General features: G+C 46.9%; 1 protein-coding gene across 1 annotated transcript in view; it reads right to left on the bottom strand.

Moving 5' to 3' along the window:
* Positions 1-20,646, bottom strand: part of LOC115557031 (potassium voltage-gated channel subfamily B member 1) — a 33,292-nt gene that overhangs the window by 10,488 nt on the left and 2,158 nt on the right. The gene's annotated exons all lie outside the window — the stretch shown is intronic.

The raw sequence follows: 20,646 nt of genomic DNA, 5'->3' as shown, positions 1-20,646 counted from the left end.
CACAACAGCGTCACGACCCTACCTGCGTAACCATCATTTTGAATGCTAGGATCCATTTAAGTTTGTCTCCTCCTTTCAATGCCGCCGAAGTGATTACGAATTCAAACATCCAACCTGAAGCTGTTGAAGGGGCTGGTACAATCAGATCTGGTACAACTGGAGCTAGAAATATACCTACAATTTACGCCATTTGGTGGACGCTTTTATCCGGTTCCTTACAGTGAGTGAAGACGTATGTCCGGCTAACCCTTACACAGATACCTCCACGCCAGATGATGTAAGCTACACAGTTCTAGGTGATATATTTTGTTGCGCGTGCCGTTATTATATCATGTTTTTAGGTATTCTTGTCTACATTTCGAGCCTTTGAGGACGGCTACACTCAGATGAACTCCTAGCATAGTCTCTGCTCGGCTTCTTTTCAAAAGTGCTATAATTAGAGCTGTGAGACAGACGACAGACTGTCACAGTCCCACCCTCTCATGTGCACCTGTGAAACTGTGAAAGCATCGGAACTAAAAATTACCCAAGTATCCCTCCCCCCCCCCCCCCCCCCACCCCCGCCCCCCTTCCCTCATTCACTGTCGCTATGGCAACCCATCACCCGTTCACCAGGATATGAACACAGAGAGGTGGAGTTCTGGCAGCGCACAGTACAGTTCAGCCGTTCCCCCGCTCAGGCCTTGCGGTTCACTATCAATCATGTGCTTTCTTTAACATGTTTACTTTTATCGTCAAGCTAAGTAGCTAAGCAGTTACGTCCAGCTACTAGGAGTGCTGTGTTTCCCCTCATGGCAAACGTAGACAATACCCTCCGGTCGGCTTCAATGAGCACGTCAGGTCGGGCGACTTGCGTCTCAAACTGTGTTCTCTCTGGTTCGGGAGATTCATGAGAGCAGGACTCGTCGTCGATGTGTTAAGCGGGGGGGATTCCGTACCAAAAACGGTCTCACATTGCGGCCATATGGCCCCATGCCTCTCTGCTGGACATCGTCCACTTGATGTGGAGAAAAGTGCCTGTGTGAAGAGCGTTGGGGCAAAGGGCGCGATGAAACCACTTTTCGACACTTCTCAGAGATTTCTCCTCTGACACAGCAGAGCTCCTGAACAGTAGTAATGGTACCAAGGTGGACCGATGCCACCCTGATGGCTCCATAACAGAGACCTCTATCACCTTCGACACATCGAGGTGGGCTGTTAGTCGACTGTGGCCCGCACCTGGTTTGACCATCACGACAACCGCATAATCTGCTGGAGCACTTTCCAAGTGGTACCATCTTCCTCGATCATTAGAACGTTCAGGGGACTGGTTTTCATGGATTAAAGTGCAGTTAAACACTTTTCAATGTTTTCAGGGCTTGACCATCCGTCACGTAATGTAATAATAGTTATTCAATATGCATGAAGTGTTAGACTGGAAACCAACATGTGGCCTTTGCGAACTTCTTCCTCTGTGTCTTCTCTGCATGTCTGTCTGTCTGTCTGTCGGTCTGCATGTCTGCCCTCTGATGATGAGGAGCTACAGTGAGCACCTCGCCGATCGCTGACCTCCACTGTGTTCCTTAAGCTGCAGCAGGACTCATGGGATATTTACTGTGTGATGGTCAGCAGCACTCAGGCGATGTCCCTGAAACATTCAGAGTGAGGCATTCACCCAGCCCCGTCCGTCTGTCAGGCGGCAGACAGACGGACACAGAGGGCCTTTGAGTGGAAGAGGGGAAATGTGTTCTCCCTGTAGGACTGTTTAGTTTGTTTATGTGCTATAATTGCGGCTATAAAAGGCTAAGAGGCAATTCCGCAGCCAAACAACCACTTGGCCACACCTCAGTGACATTTGAGGCCAAATGTCTGGATGATATAATTGAATAAATAATATAACATATATGTATAATATATCATATAATATATATTTAATAGAATATATAATAGAATAAAATATGTAATATAATAGAATTGCGGCGCTGAAGCCGGCGGTGAGCTTCAGGTAAGCCTCCGTCCATTAGATGCATTCCTCCTCCTCCTTCTCAGGGTGAGGCCTGACAGATTTACAGCCACAGACAAAAGGCCACTACAGAGCATTTACTCTTACGTTTACGAGCGGCAGCGCTTTAAAGGGATTCGCCTTTTTTAAAGGTGAACACTGGTTGTGCACACAGTTGGTCGATACGCAACAAGCCAAGCCCTTCATTACGGGTGACATTAGGACGTCTGGCTGTCATCCCCATGCGCCATAAACCTAACGGGGAGTGTGTGTGTGCTGTTGTTACGCTGTTGGCCGGTACAGTGCTGTGAGAGCACTGGATGTGCTTTGCAGCTGGTTGTCAAAGCATGTTGTCTGACAACAAGGCAGACAATGGCAAGGAAAGCGCATGTATGCGAGCTGTGTGTCTTCTAGTCGGGCCTTGGGATTATAGGATTTGCGCATGTAAGGGACACAGGCTCATTGATCCAGAGATGTGTGGGCTCACACAATGTTTTTTTTTTCATGCAAGGGATATACCCAAGAACCGGGTGACACAAAATACACGCACACAAGAACTCACGCACGCACATAAATATTTATTTGTCCCTTCCAAACATAAGGATTGTCATGTTCTCGATGAAAGCTTTGCTGTTTACACACAATGGAAACAAGGGAGGAATGTTTGAACCACAAGGGCTTAAAGAGAGATTACATAAGGCTGATAACAACTGGTTTGTAGGTTGTCAAATTGAGACAGACATAACACACTTTGGCAGACAAACGCTGCTCTTCGGGCTTGTTTGACAGAACAGATACGGAGACCATAGTTTGATGAATCGTGTTTTAAACTGTAGGTCGCATTCCGTCTCTAAAAATTCCATTCTAGGTACCAAACGTATTTCGCAGGAAGATCGCACATCAGCACCGAACAATAGCAGGGTTGTTTAATGAAGGCCGCTGGAATACAGAATCAAAACAAATACGCCGTGCATCAAAAGTTCATCAAAGCGATTTCGCATATCCTCCTCATAAGTAAATTCCATACATGCAAGCACAAGGTGTGCCATGCGTGCATGGATGTAAACACCCAGCCGGTGAGGGGCTGACTGTGAGCATAAACCAACGGCAGTTCATTAAACAGCGAACGGCGATGGCAGCCCAGTGTTGCCGCCTGGCGAGAGCGGGGTGGTCAGCGGTTAATGAAGCACGTTACACGTCGTTAGCCCAGAAGGGCCCAGCAGCCTCCTGCTTGTATACAGAGAGAGGACAGCCGCGGTGATTTGCGAGTGGAACAAAGCCCTAAATGATGTGTGTACATCATGGATGCCATCCAAGAGAAGCCAGGAGCCGTGCTCTGATGGAGGAGGAGGAGGACGGTGCAGACAGTCTCAGGCACAGGCGGGGAGGTGGTAGGAGGAGGAGGAGGTGGAGGAGGAGGGGAGGGAGTAAAAAGAGGAGGAGGACGGAGCAGACAGTCTCGGGCGCAGTCGGGGAGGTGGTAGAAGGTGGAGGAGGTGGTGGAGGAGGGGAGGGAGTAAAAAGAGGAGGAGGACGGAGCAGACAGTCTCAGGCACAGTCGGGGAGGTAGGAGGTAGAAGGAGGAGGAGGAGGAGGAGGAGGAGGAGGAGGAGGAGGAGAATGAAGGGGCGGAGGGGGGAGGGGAAGGACAGTGAAAAGGAGGAGGAGAAGGAAGGGACAGAGGAGAAACCGAGGGGAGGAGGAGTAAAAAAGAAGGAAGGGGAAGGAGCAAGGGGAAAGGGGAAGGGGGAGAGGGGGAGGAGCAACAAGAAGAGGAAGAGGGGGAAAAGCTGGAGCAGAAGGAGGAGGAGGAAGAGGAAGATTAGGATGAAGAAGAGGATAAACAGGCGGAAGTGTGTGTGGGGGGGGGGGGGATAAGTGATAATGGTCGGCATGGTCGGCACTGAGGACAAAGTCACACTAATTATATGTGTTAAAGCTGGGTCTGCATCTGAACTCCGACCCCCTGCGTATTAAACACACGCAATGTCACGCAGCACCCACCCTCACCCACCCACCCACTGGTAAAAGCTGTCCGATCATCCGGCCCGCATGCCCAAGGAAACAAGCAAGGATGAGAAGGGAAAGAGTGCGGATGAGCAGCGAGTGAGCCTGACTCCCCATGTATGGCAGCATTCGCTGCCATACATGGGGAGTCAGGCTCACTCGCTGCTCGTCCGCACTCGCTTCTTCCTCTGTCATTTGTCAGTTACTCCTGAGTAGTAGTCGTAGTACAGAGGTGGACCGATGCTGCACTGATGGCTCCATGATGGTGACCTTTATCCCCTATGACACATCCAGGGGTTCTGTTGGTCGACTGTGGTCCCCAACTTGTTTGACCCTCACAACCGCAGAATCTATCAGTTATTTGTCAGACCTGTGATCAACCTCCTGATCAAACACACACACAAACACACACACACAAACACACACACACACACACACACACACACACACACACACACACACACACACACACACACACACACACACACACACACACACACACACACACACACACACACACACACAGTCCCTCCAATTGATCGCGGCTGAGCTGGTCTCTTGTAAACATGCTTAACCGCCACCACAAAGCCTCTCCTTATTAACTCAATCAATCAGGGGGACAATTTCATTTGACCCCCTCCCCCATCCCCCTTCTGCAGGTGCTGCACAGGAGTCACTATGAGAAGACAAACACACACACGCAGCCAAAGCAGGCTTGCCAACACATGACACAGTCGTTCTGTTTGAAGTGTATTACTCGTGATTGTGATTTAGAGGGTTTAAGGATCTTGCTCAAGGGCGCCTTCTGACAAGGCCTCGGACATGAGGGTTTGAATCCAGCACCCTTCGGCTGAGAGACAAACACACATTACCACCAAGAGACTAAACTGTTAGAACTGAGACTCCTACACTCCTCCTCAGTGAGAGATGTTGTCCTCAGGCAGAGAGTTTAGAGCAGGGGTCTCAAACTCGCGGCCCGGGGGCCAATTGAGGCCTGCGGGATGATATTTTGTGGCCCCCTACTTGACATCAAAGTTAAGTGTTAGTGCGGCCCGTGCGTTGTTTTCAAACGCACAGAGTGGCTTGCCATGCCTTTTTATCACTTATGATAGGGTGACCAGATGTCCCGGTTTTGCCAGGACGGTCCCAATTTTGAGTTGCGTGTCCTGAGTCCGGATAAAAGCCGAATGATGCTAAAATGTCCTGGTTTACACCAATGACTATGAATTTTCCCCTGTTGTCAGCGATTACATAGCCAACGTGATCTAATTATAGCCCGATCATTAACTCTGATTGGGTCAGTTGTGCTCCTTTTTTTTGTGGAATGCTTGATGCGGCCCAGCCTGACCCAGACTCTACTTCCAGACGCCCCCAGGTAAGTTGAGTTTGAGACCCCTGGTTTAGAGTACACCCTCAAAGCAACTCGCAGCAACCAGCTGCCCTTCTGGAAGGCACTCCGGCAGGACTCTGCCAGACTCTCCCATCCTAGAGCCGGTCCCTGCCGGCTCTAGGATGGGAGAGTCTGATCTGTAAAGTATCCCTCCCCTTCTCTTCCTTGTGTGTGTCAGAAACAATGGTAAATTCCCTGTGCTTATGAATAAGACATAACATATGTCCCTGGCTGGTAGTGAGCTACAATCAAGCCCATAGTGGAATCTATATTTGTATATATGTCTTTACTATATCTGGACTTTGAAGACCACTCTGGAGGATGGTTCTATATCTACATGAGTGCTTAGTGCGGCTGTACTTTGGCAAACGTATCCAGTTTGTACATATGTTATAATGTTGTTCGACGTATTTTTATAGTCTGTTTAGTCCCAAAGCTCAATTATGTTATTCATTTATACATCTTGGTTATTTTTAAAGATATCATTATGACCATGTATCCTACCTACATGGACCAAGGGAAATTCAACTTTTAAACAATTAAACTATGGTTCAACTAAATATTATTAAATTACATTATTATTATTCAACTGAAGCAATTCCTGGTTTCTGCATCATGAGCTTCGTGACTCTGACAACAACAGAGTGATTGACAGTTAGAGAGAGAGTGAGAAAGTGAGAGAAAGAGAGCGAGAGAGGAAGATCAAGGCTAAGATTAAAGGGACAAATCCGCCAAGCTGCTGTCGCTGTTATTCACTCAAAGCCAATGTGTCTGTGGAATAGCTTTCCTCCTAATACAAGGGTTTGATCTGGACAGAAGCTTGATGAAGAGGGGCCTAATGAGCACTCTTATCCTGGTTCATGTCCTCAAAGCCTTCGTCCGTTCAGGAAAATGAGAAATCCTTGTCACTGGCCACATCCACAACAAGTCCGGCTAGTGCTGTGAAAAAGGTAAGGGTTCTTAATCAACACAGTGTTCACTGGTGACTATAAATACACTGTAGAGATACACTCATTAAAATCCCTTCTGTAAGTCGATTATTATTGGTAGATTATTTTCATAACAAGCAGGAAACAAGTTTGTTGTTGGTCGGTTGGTTGGTGCTATATAAAGTGCTATATAAATAAGGCGAAGTTGCCTTGGTTGAAATCTGAAACATACAGAAGACACTAAATGCACACACTAGAATCAAAATCGAAATCACTTTCAATGAATGCATGAAGCAACCACTGTCAAACCCGTCAACAGTCCCTGAATTAATCAAGAAATGAGGCAATCACTCAATCTGTAATCCTTGACTAACACTGGCGCTGAGACCGGATCCTTTGCTGCACCTCTTTAGTTGCCTACAACCAAATGAATGCTGCCCTGAAGATCACCTCTGAAACCACAAACTAGTTAATGTAGAGGCAGGGGAGTCAGGTTCCCTACAGATCTTTAACCCTTTCAATTTACATCACTGCTCGGTTTACAGAGGACAGAGCTCCTATTCGCACACACACACACACACACACACACACACACACACACACACACACACACACACACACACACACACACACACACACACACACACACACACACACACACACACACGCATCTACTTACACATACAAGCCCAAACACACACATGCCAACACAACCACACACACATGCCCACACCCCCACATACACAAACACACATGCACGCATGCACGCATACACACATACACACAGACACACACACACACACACACACACACACACACACACACACACACACACACACACACACACACACACACACACACACACACACACAGACAAGTGCTGAGGCAATGGGACCGGACAACCTGGACTATATACACCACACAAACGTCACCTCAACATTGGTCGATAGTTTGATTGAAATGAAAGGGAAGATGATAGAGAGGAGGAATACCAGTCAATATTTTATGAAATCGGTCAAAAGATCTAGGCAATTTTATTTGTAATTGGCTATTTGCTTTCATATAGGCAGGCCCCAGACTATGAGAATAGGTAAAACATACTCTTCATAAGTTGTTCATAAGGACCGGTGCGCCCCAGGGCTGCTGTCTCAGTCCCCTATTGTACAGTCTGTTTACTCATGACTGTGCTTCCAAATATTACAGCAGCATCATAACATTTACAGAAGACCACAGGGACTTATGGGTGATCGTCAAGAGAGGGACTACAGGAGGGAAGTCGAAGATGAATCCATGCAGGGCCATGAGAACAACCTCTCTCTAAATGTCACTAATAAAAACATTATAATTGTCACTTATAACTTTTTCAGAAACTTTTTCGAAAATCCCATTCTTATTTCCAGTAATGGGTCATCTTTTGAAATTGTTGTTGGTTCCAGACTTCTTGGTATATCCACGTCTCAGACAACCTCACATCTTGTCTGAACACCAATTATATCTTCAACAAGGCACAGCCCAGGCTGTGCATCACGAGGCGTCTCAGGAGCTTTGCTATGAGCACCAAGGCTCTTGTGAACTTATTGCAGTGCCATTGAGAGTGTTCTGGAAGGCCGGATCGCTGTGCGGTTCAGGGCTGCAGTCTGCTACAAAGGGGACTGCAAAGACAGCCGGAAAAAAATCTTTTGGAACAGAACTTCAACAGCTTCATAACATTTACACCGCATGCTTCAAAAAATAAAGCCCATAATGTCACTAAGGACGCCAGCCGCCCCACTCCTGTTCTGTTTTCACTCTGTCTGTCCAAAGAAGGTTAGCAGAGAATCAAATCACAACCAGCCCGACCCAGGGACAGTGAGCTGCATGGCTGACGCAGTCATATGCACCACATTGCTGTTTTATAATAGGTCATGTATCTTGTCCTGTATATTGTGTATATAATATAAAGATAGGAGTGCATTGTGTACAACGTTTATGTAGATATGGAATTTGTGTTAGGTCATGGAGAGTCAAAGCACGTATTTTATTGTATTGTTACCACGTGACAATAAAGTTGAACTCAAGTAGCACTGAAGCACGGGACAAAGGCAGGGAAAGTTAAGGCCACGTTCATAACATAAACTTTGAATTGCTTTGTCTTTTCCAAACACCGTTTAACTGTTTATAATATGGTATAATATATTATAATATAAAAAGTTTCACACCATTTGTGGAGGCATTATTGTAATTAGTAGTTGCGGAGTAATGTCTAAACTGTGATTTTATTGGACAGCTCTCCCATCACCCCATGATTACTTACTTCCACCCTCCCACTATCTGCCCAATGTGGGTGCTGCACTATCAAGCCTTTCAGAGTGTGAGTTGTGATAAAGAGATCTCCCAATAAAAAAGCTTTGACTTGACTAACCCTAGCCCACACCATTCACCCCCTCCTCTCCTCTCCTCTCCTCTCCTCTCCTCTCCTCTCCTCTCCTCTCCTCTCCTCTTCGCCTCTCCTTGTACTTTTGTATTCTGCTCCTTTCCCTTCCTCTCTCCTCATCTGGTCTGTCCTGTTCTGTCCTGTTGCACTCTCCTCTCTCCCCATTCCCCCAACTTGTTCTCTCTCCTGTACTGTCTTCTCCACCTCTTCTCTTCTATTATCCTCAAACTAACTATTTTCTCCTATCCTCACTCCCCTCTCCTCTCCTGCCCTCCCTACCCCTCTTCTCTCATCTCCTTCCCAGACCTCTCCTCTCCTCTCCTCCCATCCCCTCCCCTCTCCTCTCCTCTCCTCTCCATTCCTGCCCTCCCCTCCCCTCTCCTCTCGTCTCCTCGCCCACCCCTCTCCTCCCCTCTCCTCTAACCTCCTCTCCCCTCTCCTCTTATCTCTCCTTCTCCTCTAACCTCTCCTCTCCTTTCCCCCCTCTCCTCTAACCTCTCCTCCTTTCCTCCCCTTTCCTCTCCTCTTTTCTTATCTCCCCTCTCTCCTCTGACCTCCTCTCCTCCCCTCCCCTCCCCTCCCCGTTCCTCTCCTCTCCTCTCATCTCCTCCCTCTCCTCTAACCTCCTATCCTTTCCCCTCCTCTCCTCCCCTCTCCTTTCCCCTCATCTCCTTCCCTCTCATCTAACCTCTCCTCTGTTGGCTCTCACACACGTCCGCGCTCGCCGGTTGGCCTATATAGCGGTCCTTCAACAAAGTCCCTCAAATATTCCATACTGAACAACACAGCCTGTAGCACAGCTCGGGTCGGACGCATACTGGGCCAAGGTGCATTCATGGAGCCAGATGGAGGGGGGGGGGGGGGGGGAGCTGGGTTCAATGTGAAGACTCAGAAGGAAAGAAGACCACAGTGCTCCGGCTCACTGGGGAGGAGAACAGGCGGGGGGCCCTCACTGCATGGAGGTGTACCGGACGGCGCCTGAAAGTAACACGGCTCACTCGACACGCCACAACCAATTCAGTCCTAATGTTCCTAGTGGCTAAAGCGAGCATGTGCCGTTCGCAGGGGCAGAGCTTCTTAAACTCCCAGTTATCATTATTATGATGTAGGAAATAGCTCTGAGAACCATCTAATGAAAAATCACCCTCCGATCTTGGTGGTTGGAGCGCAAACGGTGGCATCGGAGATGAAGGCAGTCTTACGTGGGGAGGCGTAGCGGCTTTAGCTTCCCCCAGGGCTTTTCTGAGCGTTATTGGCAAAATTGGATCACTCCATTCTCAAGGTATGCTTAGTTCCACGAAGGCTCACTTAGAACAAGGGGCCGTTACCCAAGGCGCTGGGGGCGATTGTAATTACAGCAAATGAATGAGGGTTCCTCCTTGTCACAGGCCATGCCTACGTTGTAATCAATCTTAATATATGCAAAGTCCACAAGGAGGTGATCCTTGACCCCCCTCTCTGGTTACCAGATGGTCCAGTGTCAAGCTCCTTATCTATCTATCTATATCTATGTAACTATATCTATATTTATATAATTGTTCATCTTGTGTTGACACTTAACAAATAAACTGTTGCCATTGGTTGGCAAGAGTACCATGCATTATAAGCGTCGGATCTGCAGTGCAAAGATTAAATGCAAATTAAGATTGCACATTTGAAAATAGATGATAATATGAATGTAAATTGCTTTTACGCAAAACGTATTGTGCATTCAAAGGCCTTCGTTATGTTGTTGAATATATGTGGTGTCTGATGTTATGAAGCAGTATCTACATACAGATTGATATATGCAAATAAAAAAGACTGCAAGACATTGTCACCATATCAAAACGGATCGAAATACGCCTCTCTTTGTCAAATGCACAATTCTTGTCCTTGCGATTCTGACGCAATTATTTTAAGAAACCAGTTAAATCCCATGCATTTTGATGTTAATCGAGGTTTCTCACAGAGAACCCATTCACAAGCATCACAAGCACGTGCTGCTGTATCCAAACCGGACGCCAGAATTCCAAAATTAGCCACAGTAAAAAAAAAAAAAAAAGCTAATTGTGATCACAAAGGAGGAAAAAGATTAAAGTGTGACTTGTGTCAAAGACAAACACCTTGAGACCCACGATCAACATCATCATCATCATAATCATCATCACATGTGTTCATGTGTCTGCCCAAGCGCCCGAGTCGGTGTATTTATTTATAGCGGTCTCCCGGGAGAGCGCGTGCCGCTGCCTCTCTCAGGTATGTGGTCTGTCACACCGCAGCGCTCGCTCCCCGGAGACCACCGCTCTCATTAGGGCCAGCCACCCCTGTGCTTAGTATTCACCATCCATCATCTGCCACACACACACACGTCACTCGCTCAGAGTGTGGGGATCATTAACGATAGAGCAAAACCCCAAGGAGGATCACCACCGCATTAACTAGTATTATTTTCATAACTCAAAGTTGTTTTTTCCTTGTGGCTCAGCTGTCGAATCTACACAAACCCCAAAAAATGAAAAGTAAAGTCAACCAAAAAGTATTCATTTTGAATGTTTGCTGTCTCCTCTGTGTTGACATAGTTTGGTGCTTACGGTGTGAAGAGAGTAGGTGTGCACAACATTGATCAGGGTATTGGATTGAACTCCCAGCGCTTTATCCGCGTCGGAGCACTGCCTTTGGAACGCCGAGCGCCTCCGGAGCGTCAACGCTTTGTTCCCACAGCGGCGGGCAGCGGGATCGTGAGAAAACCTGAGAGGCGTCGACACAAAGGGGTCCTAGGCTAGGATCCGTCTTCTTCATCCGCTCCCGGCTGGATCAGGTGGGATCGTGACCTTTGAACTGCGACCGCAGTCCTCCCACTTACTGTAGAGTACCCCAGACCTATGGCCGAAATGAAATCCACGTATTGATTTAGATTTTTCTTAGGGCCTAATGAATGCTTCTCAGATACTTGGGTTCTGGGTATTCCACTGGTAAACATGCGGAGAGGCGTGCAGATGGCACTGTTTATTGACCTAGTTGGTGTTTGCTCGGTGCCGGATTTAGCTGTAATTGTATTTGCTCACGAGCAGAGAGTCCACAAAAGGGAATCATGGCGCCGGTGGGTCCCTCCCACCCCGCTCTCCGTGCTTCCTAATCACAAACCACCGGAACTCAACTTTCCAAAAGGGATCCTGGTTTACTGCAGGGCATTGGGATGCAGCAGGCTGCGACGCCCAGGGCTGGTGCCACCCTAGGCTCGGTGTACCTGAGCTGTCTAGGCAGGCAGACAGGAAGCTCCGACGCCTGCAGCCTGGTGAAGGAGACGCACGGCGTGAATTCAACCCAGCGGTCGACTACTCGTCCGTGCTGTGCTCAGGGGCGTTGGGTTCGGTATCGGTTTTCCGGTAGTTACTGTTCGGAGAGGCTGACAGCCTCGGCAACCGTCACCAGGTAGCCTGCCAGCCGCGTCGTTCTCAATTAGCCGGACTGTAAACCCTACGGGGTCATTTTTTTAAAAGGAGTAGTGGCGAACTGATATCTGCAGGGATTGTGCGTACTGTAAAGCGGTTCTCTCATTGGTTACGTCTTCCCCTATATACTCTACGTGCCTTCCTCTTACATGATGGGACGACATCAATAATTAGTGGCAAAGTCCACCCTAACTAGGTTACCCATGTCTGTAAAGGGTAGTTCCTCCTCAGAGCCCTCTTCCTTGGGCTCATCAGGCTTCCCACACCGTCCCTCCTGTGTGTTTAAATATACATGCAGTTATTTCCTGTTAGCGCCGGGGCAGCTCTTGGCGCCGAGGAAGGCGTGGCCGTCTTATACATCCGCCATCTAATGAGCTGTGGAGAGAGCGGCACATACGCAGTCTGCGACTCTCTCCATCAGCCTGTTGCCCCGCTGTTACACCATGAGCCTGCTGACGCTGCCGAGCACCGCGGGGGAAGATACGGAAACATTGTTCCATAAGAGCGTGTTTGCTAATGCGTTGCTAATGGACGAACGGCGGGGAAGCTCCCCCTGCATTACTGTATAGGGGCGCGGATCGCGGTGATATAGCGTATAGTGATCCACTCTGGGCCGTTGACTTTGTTGTGTTTCCTAGGAAAAGTCTGACCCCGCCACATTATCACTGAAGCATAGGAGACTGTCGGCCCTAGAAGGAACCCACAGAGAGAATGCATGTTTCATTTCCGCATTAGAATAGGTGATTAAGTGGTGTCATTGATCTTTGCAGTTCGTATAGCAGTTACCCTAACACAGCCAAGGACGTTTCGCGTGCAGTTCTCGTTACAAGCGCTCTCGTTCTGTCGTATTTAGTCACGAATACAGAATGCATGTCGGGGAGGGGAACTGGAGGATGACGCATTAGTCGCCCCTTTTGTCTTGGTCTCAACATCTGCTGACAACTAGGTTAAACAACATGTCACAATTTAGCTCAGGAGCAGGGATTCAGAATACTGTAATGACCTTGGGGTTTGTTGATAAATGTCATGCATTTTCTTTGTGAATGATTTAGAAAAAGTGATGATGGCTTTCAATGATTCAGGGTACATCTGTGAACGATTCGTTTGGAGGATTATCCACAAATCATTTGGTGCATTGGTAATCATTTACAACAAGGGTACACTAATTCACCACTGATAACCATTAGTTAATAAGTAATAAGCATTAACTATCAGTTAAGGAACAGTTAACAAATGCTCTCCTAATCATTTACTCATGTAATCATTCTATCAATGGTAATGGTGTTTATGTTCACTGAGGTATTAATTTTTATATTATTACCCAATCCACTAACCTAACCCCTCATTACATAGCTAACACTATTAAACAATGCGTATTACTGCATTAACTGTCCTTAATTCATGGTAAATAAATGTACCCTTACTGTAAAGTGTTACCGATACATTTTAGTTGCCCAGTGTCCCTATCCTTGGGGGATTTAAGGGTCAGCAGCTCCAAACTCCACCAGCTGAGTCAGCTGGTGTTCATCGGGTGAAAGAAGACCGTCACTGCGTGCAGTCTTAGCTCCAGGAGTGGTTACAGCACATGAGGGCTTCAGGTACCACTGTCTCTGGAAACTTTAGTTTTACTTTACTGGGGCCGGCGGCGCTGACCCTCCCGACGCCACCACTCACCCCCCTGCACTGTACCTCTGGTTGAGGGATGATTCCTCTCTGGGCTGACAGGCTCGTCTAAATAATTAATTAGGGTCTGCTGTAAAGTACTCTTCTGCCTCTCCGGCCTGACCCCGTCACCTCTTCGAATGTCAGCATCTGTGCCGAGCACCGCGGTCACCAAGGTGCACCGTCTGCGTGAAGGTCCCGGGGATTACCTCATGGGCGATGCGGAGGATGTGTGGGGGGGTCGGGTGTTTGGGCCGTCTGGGTGGGATTAGCATGTGTGCGTCTGAAGTTATTTTATACCGTGGTTTTGGTTCTGTGTGTATGCATGTGTACAGTGTACAATGTCACACGAGATGTCTCAGCTGGTGTGGGCTACTCGCTAATTGAGGAGGCATCAGACGCTTATCAGTGACCATCTGATCGGTGGGTCGAGAGCAGCCGCGGGGAAACACAAGTCTGAGTTGGATTATTTACAGGAAGTCTCTCTCTCTCTCTCTCTCTCTCTCTCTCTCTCTCTCTCTCTCTCTCTCTCTCTCTCTCTCTCTCTCTTTATGTCTCTCTCTGTCACTCTGTGTCTCTCTCTCTCTCTCTATGTCTCTCTCTCTCTCCCTCTCCCTCTCTCTCTCTCTCTCTCTCTCTCTCCCTCTCTCTCTCTCTCTCTCTCTCTCTCTCTCTCTCTCTCTCTCTCTCTCTCTCTCTCTCTCTCTCTCTCTCTCTCTCTATGTCTCTCTCTGTCACTCTGTGTCTCTCTCTCTCTCTATGTCTCTCTCTCTCTCTATGTCTCTCTCCCTCTCCCTCTCCCTCTCCCTCTCCCTCTCTCTCTCCCTCTCTCTCTCTCTCTCTCTCTCTCTCTCTCTCTCTCTCTCTCTCTCTCTCTCTCTCTCTCTCTCTCTCTCTCTCTCTCTCTCTCTCTCCCCCCCTCCCTCCCTTGCCATTTAGGTAATGCACATCAACACAGTAGAGGCACTTACGTTTTCTAAGTTGTGCTCAGAAGAATTTTGCAGATTACACAACAAACAATCAAATGGAACAACTGTAGGGTATCATGAATTAAAGATGGATGCAGAATGGCTGCTGGTTTAAATACAACAGTGAATACGATCAAACATTTGATTCTAGCAGTGCTGAAACTAAACCAAACCCACAAACAAACCCTATTGTGTCATGTTAATCATCACTCCGGTCTCAGAATGCAACTGAAATGCAAACACATTACGTTACTACGTTACTATGTGACCCCTAGAAGTTCAGCCTAAAGGGAGACAGGTTGCTGATCATGTTCTTCACACTCTTTGTTTCTAGATATTTAACCTTATAGGCGGTTGGCTTACTGTTATATTCTAAATGGTTTCTCTTAAGTGAACGACCAGATTGCCGTTAACTTTGGGAGCACACGCCAAAAGGCAGAACTCCTATTTATTTGCAAATTTACTTGGCTGAATACAATCATATTTTCGCCGCAATGTGCTGTGAAACACAGACCAATGAATCAATCTCACGGGCAAGCATATGAACACCATAAACAGCCTGAGAGAGCTTGGTCGAGTTACATATTTGTTAAATTCAGACATGGGCTATGGGGAGCAGGGATTGGCAGGTGAGACAGTGGAGCTGCCCAGCCTGGAAACCCAACACCTCCATCAATACAGGAATTTATTTCTACATCCAAACCTGCAGGCGATGTCCTTGGCAACACGTTGGTCACTTGAGCTTTATAATCAGACCCGAAGCAGAAAAAACAAGTAAGCAGGAAAACAAGATCAGACAAACTGAGAAAATAAACGGAGAAAGAGAGACAGAAAGAAAGAAGGAGTTATTTAATGATGGAAAGAATGCATGAATGAAAGTAAGAAAGCAAGAGAGAAAGCAGTTGTTGCCTCGGTTGCCGCATGTACACATCTTTACAGCACATCTAGTTACAGCTAATATGAAGCCAATGTAGCTAGTGGTCTGAAATAGCAGCAAAGCTCACAAGTACTTGTGAGTACTTGTGATGGTACTTTTTACAGTGGGATTGCTGGAGTGTGAGTGTGGGAAGAGTACATTTAAATGTCTTTATGAGGGGGGTCGGATGGGCAGCAGCAAACCAACAGTGTAATCCCTGTTTCAGAAACACTCAGTTCCTCTATTGATTTAAATTCACTGTGATTGGACTCTACCGCTCTCTTCCAATTAATGTGTTTTTTCACACTTTGATCAGGAAACATCAAAGGCCTCCTCGATCGATAAGGCCAATGTTCACATCCGTCTTGGCAATCATTTAGAAAGCAACAAGATGGCCGTCATACACTCAAATGCATCTCTTCAATAGGTTGATAAGTGCTAACTACGATTATGGCTTGTATTTCATCTATATTAATGACTAACTGAAAAGATGAGCAAACTTTTCTAAGTATTAATATTCAGTGTTGTTACAAGACACTAGCTGTACAGACACTATCTTAAGCGGATGACTACTTGTCAACAACCAAAAAGTGTTACATTGTGACAAGTGCAAAAAGTGTGTCATTGTAGAAAAGTTTGAGATAGGAAGGTCTGTACACTGTAGTTTGTATACATTGTCACCGTGTGAGGAGGAATATTCAGTGAACTGGAATAATCTCTCTGAATGTTAAAAAAAAGGATATCTAAGGGGACCATTTTGTGGGTTAAAGATAAATCACCCTCAATGCGCATTAAAAATGCTGCATAATAGTATGAATTTACAGAATTCATAGTTATCCTCTTTATTAGGATAACTATTGGGGGGGGGGCTCTTAAATGCTGAAAAGGCTCATTTTGGATCTGAATAATAAGGGCAGAGAGAACTGGAGGGCGAAGCAGAGGAGCCTGATCAGATAGGAGCAGGAAGCAAGAGGAACATAAGAGAGCGAGAGAGAGAGAGAGCAAGAGACAGAGAGCATGAGAGAGAGAGAGCAATAGGGATTGTGAGAGCGAGTGTGAGAGCAAGAGCAATGCAAGATTAAAGAGAGAACGAGCATGAGAGAGAGAGAGAGAAAGAGAAAGAGAATGAGAGAGTGAGTGTGAGAGAGAGAGCAAGAGAAAGAGAAAAGAGAAAAGGTAAGAGAGAGTGAAAGAGAAAGGAAAAGAGAGAGATAGAGAGATTGAGCGAGAGAGAGAGAGAGAGAGAGAGAGAGAGCGCGAGAGGGAGATGGGAGAGAGAGAGAGAGAGAGAGAGAGAGAGATGTCTGCCCAAATGAAACCCACTGTGAGGCCACTTGAAGACGTACAGAATAGCAGTAGGCCAGGCGGGAGAGGGAGAAACTGCGTGGGGTTGATTGCCAGCTTCTCCCCGAAAAGCGCAACAGCCTCACAAAGGAGGCGCTGTCACCCACTAACAAGGCCTTTCCAAACGGCTGCTCCTCCCTCACACACTGCTGGGTAGTCACTGGCCTATCAAACTGGGAGGAACAGAGAGAGAGGGAGAGAGAGGGAGAGAGAGAGAGAGAAGGGCACGGAGAGAGTGGGAGGGGAAAAAGAAAGAGACTGGGCAAGAGAGAGAGAGAAAGAAGGATGAGAAAGGGGGAGATGAGGAGAGAGATGGGAAGGGAAGAGAGAGAGAGAAGGAGAGAGAGTGGGATGGAAAGAGAAAGAGAGAGGGCCAGAGAGAGAGAGAGAGAGAGAGAGAGAGAGAGAGAGAGAGAGAGAGAGAGAGAGAGAGAGAGAGAGAGGGATAGAAAGGGAGAGGGGGCGAGAGACAGGGAGGGAATAGAGAGAGAGAGGGGGGGGAGAGTGAGAGGAGAACAGGCATGGAGAGAGAGATAAAGAGGGGAAGGGAAGGTGTCAGAGACATACAGTATAGAGAGGAAGCTTGGGCCAAAGATGATGTGTGGAAAATGGAGCAAAAACAGGAGCAGTGGCGGCTACGCTATGCTATCCTCAGGTCCCTCAGGGTTCCCTCCTGAGAGAACCCTGGCAGTTTGACTGTGTGTGTGTGTGTGTGTGTGTGTGTGTGTGTGTGTGTGTGTGTGTGTGTGTGTGTGTGTGTGTGTGTGTGTGTGTGTGTGTGTGTGTGTGTGTGTGTGTGTGTGTGTGTGTGTGTGTGTGAGAGCCCTACACCACCATGCTCTTCGTACAGTATCTGCAGTGGCTGTGGTCCCCAGGAGCTTCACTTGTGTTGAGAGGCAAACTAATGGATGGCTTTGGTGTGTGCTCACATCGCCCGGGTTGGCTTACACCGTAATGCTTTTGCCATTGATTTGCAGCTCCGCTTCTGAGACTATTCATCTGCCACAGCCCACCACAACGGAGCAGGGGAAGAGCAACACAGACAGATTATGATTTATTTTCCATTTTTTGACAGCAAACCCAGAGAGAGAGCGAGAGAGAGCGAGAGCGAGAGAGAGAGAGCGAGAGCGAGAGCGAGAGCGAGAGCGAGAGCGAGAGAGAGAGAGAGAGAGAGAGCTGGGCACTTCAGACAGTGGTGTTGGAGGAGTTGTAGTCGAGGTTAGGTCAGGGTTAAGGGGCTCTTAAACTTCACAATATAAGTAGAGACTGTCGATGTGAAATTCTACGGACACACTAGATTGCCTGAAGCTGTCAGGCCCCTCGCTGAGAGACAGGATTCCATGCGAAATGCCAAAAAAAAACATGTACCTAATATTAGTCTTTAAGAATTTTGTAACCCATTTTACCGGCCGTACCAGTGAGGTTACGCATGTAAACCATGCAACTGTTTGTTTACCACTGTACAGGTACAAATTACTTGCTGCACCTATGCCTTTCATCACGTAGTTTACTAAAACCTCCAAAGGGAGTTACCCTGTAATTAACCCAACTCATAATTAAGTGTTGTTCCATTTGCTAATACGGCCAGTGTAAAGGCAGTTTGTTGTGGAGCTGACTGGTCTGACAGGTCTGAGTGATTCCTTTGAAGACATCTGTCTGACAAGGGAACGGCTATAAAACAGGTATGCTGAGACGTGCTGCTATTGCACCCACACATGCACACGCACGCACACACACACACACACACACACACACACACACACACACACACACACACACACACACACACACACACACACACACACACACACACACACACACACACACACACACACACACAGCAGGCATACAAGTGCACTTATGTTTTACGCAAGAATTCTTCAGGTTTTCTAACTCTATGGGTTCGTTTAGAAGTCAGTGGCGGATTTCACTGATGAGCCCCCTTTTTTGAAGTTCCCACCCCCCAAAAAAGTCTAGCCGGCCATGACACTCACACACTAACTGAGACAGGGGAAGACAGAGTGTCTATCGCAGCTCTTCAGCGGCTGTCCGTCAGCATGGGGGCTCTGAGGCTGAGTAATGCGTGCCTGCGTGCTCCACGCCCGTACCTATGGAGTATTCTCGGGAGGTTATAACTCCCAGGGATCCGGCGTGGTTGACATCTGAGGGCTATAGATATTTCAGACGCCACCTTCCTTATCTCCCCCGGAACAAAAAATCTGTGCGTTATTAATGTGCGGTTAAAAATTCATCTGCACTGAAAAATACATTTCAGAAGATACATTTTTTTAATGTATTTTAAAGATGCAATTTAATGAACCTTAGAAAACAAGGTCATGTTTTCCACCCCTCCAAGCACATGACTTAAGCTGCTCTGAATCACTAACCACATTCGACAATATGTATTTTCTTAACTACACACTATCACTAGGCTATAACAAACTGTGACTGTTGATCATAGAGGCTAAGGGGTCGATTGTGATCATTCAAGTTTAAGGAATTCACGCATGGGATTAGGGATCGGGGGAAATTAGTTTTATCTGCCTCTTAAAACTTTGTCGATTTTGAAAGCAATAACAAGATTTACGCAGCCAAGCCCCGACTTAGTTAATCACTAGAGACCTGTACATTAATAGTGTTTCCATATCCTGTACCACTAGAGAGGTGGTACAGATCTTCCCCTAGGTTACACGCCTAGAAACTTTTACAGGAAGACAACGTGGCATAGAAATTGATTGATTATGCATTCATAGATACTCTGAATCCTGTTCAGAGCCAATTCGGAAAAAAATGTTTTGCCATGCTTGGCTAGCATAGCATCAGCAAGAACATATTCAATAGGAAGTCTAGGGGTCAAACACATCAAATACGATAAATATTAATTGCAAGCACCTGCTAATTAGTATCTTTCCTACTTTTCTCTCTGTTTTTCTGGTCATTAGAGATTGACATAGAAGGTCATCACCTCACTAGAAAACATGTTAATTATACCTGTATGATGAATTTCAATACATGTAGCATTTCTTTAATGATGTAAACACACGGGTGTCTATCGACAGAGCCAACCATCCGCGTAGAAGGGGAGGGAGTAAATTAATCAACAAGGATGATGAAACACTGGGCTGGAAAAGAAGTGTGAGCTGTCATAAGTGTCATATGGCTTCTGGGAGTGATGTGTGGATGTGTTTTTGTGTGACTCTTCGTGTGTTTGTGGTTTCTGTGTGTGTTTCTGTGTGTGTGTGTGTGTGTGTGTGTGTGTGTGTGTGTGTGTGTGTGTGTGTGCGTGTGTGCGTGCGTGCGTGCGTGCGTGCGTGCGTGCGTGTGTGTGTGTCTATGTATGTGTGGATGACGTGTGTGTGTGCGTGTGTGTGTGTGTTCCATGACCAGGCTTGTCATTCAACCACTCTCTGAAGGTGCTATAAAACCAACGGGACCAGATGAAAGGGATTTTATTTTTATCAGACATCCTAAGAAAAAAGAGAAATCAGCGGCTTAATCTATTGATGTCTCCCATAGAACTGCAGTGAGCTCAGACAACTCGTGTAACAACTCATTGTGTTTCACTTTCTCTCATGATGAGACCATAATACCACTGTTCACCT

Source organism: Gadus morhua, chromosome 13, assembly GCF_902167405.1.
Source record: "Gadus morhua chromosome 13, gadMor3.0, whole genome shotgun sequence".
NCBI classification, from domain to species: Eukaryota; Metazoa; Chordata; class Actinopteri; order Gadiformes; family Gadidae; genus Gadus; species Gadus morhua.
This window is presented reverse-complemented; position numbering and strand designations above follow the sequence as displayed.